At 48.3% G+C, this 1775-nt stretch overlaps 1 protein-coding gene across 1 annotated transcript in view; it reads right to left on the bottom strand.

Moving 5' to 3' along the window:
* Positions 1-1431, bottom strand: part of LOC101854385 — a 25467-nt gene extending 24036 nt beyond the window's left edge. The window contains exon 1 of the mRNA XM_005112880.3: positions 265-1431. The gene's annotated coding sequence lies outside the window, so the exon portion shown is untranslated. The remainder of the gene's footprint in view (positions 1-264) is intronic.
* Between the last annotated feature and the right edge of the window lie 344 nt (positions 1432-1775).

Raw genomic sequence — 1775 nt, 5'->3', positions numbered from 1 at the left:
GCTGTTTTTTTAACCGCATGCAGACGGTCTTATCCTGACAGTGACAGAGAAACAGAAAGCTCTACAACTTTTTTCTGAAAATAAAAACGTACAGCATTGAGTGAGAAGAATAGAGAATGTTGAGGCTACATCAGCAATGTAAAACGTGAAAACAAAAAAGAATTAATAAACCAACAGAAGCAGTTACTTTTTTTTTTAACCGAAGAAAAGAAAAACCAATCCACAAACAAAAACAGTATGATATCACACAGTGAAGTAACAAACCTCTATGTGGTAGTAGTGGACCATCCGTGAGTGAGTGTGTGTGCGTTATCGCGTGTTTGGTCAGTGTGGCCGTCCTCAGGGCCTCAGGTGCAAACATCCAACGCTCCCCGTAACACCAGGAACGAGAATAAGATTGTAAAACCAACAGTAGCACAATACTCAATAGATCCGTGGTGCGAGGGAAGAAATGTTGTGTTGTTGAACAAATAGGATATAATGATATAATATAACCACCGATTTAGAATTAGATAAGATGATTGGATGAAAATGAACAAAATCCTGGTTGTAGTTGCAGTAGAAGAAGTACCTCCAGCACGAATTAAAAACCTTCAAAGTCCGTGGTTATGACGAGTTGTATATCACACAAGTCCTCAAAATCAAAATCCGATATAAGATCTGCACGCGGGAGTGAAAGTAAAAACTTTTCAAAGATATTATAATAAAGCAGGCACGCATCCACACACGAAGTAAAATGTTCCGAGTCGACTACAACACTGACGAGCAGCGGCGAGACAATAGCGGATCTCTTAGGCCGTGTTTCCAACACATCGCTCGTTTATCAGGCCGGCGCACTAGAGGCGCGAGTATCTCCAAGTAAGCTAACAGGCCCTGCCTGCCTGCCACAAAATGTACCTCTCCCCAGCTCTGCACTCGCCGCGCGCGCCGTAATGGTCAATCGGCCGCGCTGACCAGTAGAGTGGAGTGGAGTGAACCGAGCGGACCGAACACAACAATCCGTCCGCGGGAGGAGGAGGTGAAGGAGGAGGAGAAGAAGAAATGTAGCACTGGCAGCGGCAGTTGTAGTAGCGGCGGCGATGCGAAGCTAGCGGGTGCAAGTCTGCAACTGACTGCTGGTCCGCTGGGCCGTGGAGTTGTGTGTTTGTGAGGGGGTACACCGATTCAGATAAACGGCATGTCATAATTTGCATTCACTCTTCCCGCGTACTTGATAGATGACAGTTTGCAATCAATAACTCGCGGCAGATTTAAGTCAACGACTGGCTAGCCATATGGTGGGTTGCCCCCCTCTCTCTCACTCTTTCTCTCTCGCTCACTCTTTCTCTCCTTTCGCTTCCAACACTATCATCCCCTCAGGGTAGAGGTGGTGGTGGTGGCGATGCTGCAAGCAAAGTGAAAGTGCGGTGGTGGTGGTGGGGGAGGTGGCGGGGAGAGATCAGAGCGAACGAGAGAATAATCGGAGAGGCATATCGGCAGGCGGTACCCTCCTATCCTTTCCGCGAGGAAATCTCAACATCCATCCAACATTCCGAGCTGAGCAGAAAACGCAACAACTAGTGGTGGTGGTGGAAGCGAGTGAGTGAGCGACATGAGAAGAAACCCCCCTCCCTCCTCCCTTGTCCCTTCCTCCCTCCCTGAACAAACCCACCACCCCCCTCTCCCTCTCTCACTCTCGGTTATTTCTACGAGTTCTTCCGACGCCAGCAGCGCGCGGCTTGTTGCATTGTTCGTGCGTAAATTTCATTAGAATCAAGTGGCTTCTCACTGTATGC

This window comes from Aplysia californica, unplaced genomic scaffold (assembly GCF_000002075.1).
Source record: "Aplysia californica isolate F4 #8 unplaced genomic scaffold, AplCal3.0 scaffold01455, whole genome shotgun sequence".
NCBI classification, from domain to species: domain Eukaryota; kingdom Metazoa; phylum Mollusca; class Gastropoda; order Aplysiida; family Aplysiidae; genus Aplysia; species Aplysia californica.
The sequence above is the reverse complement of the archived record's forward strand: the minus strand, read 5'-3'. Positions and strand labels throughout refer to the sequence as shown.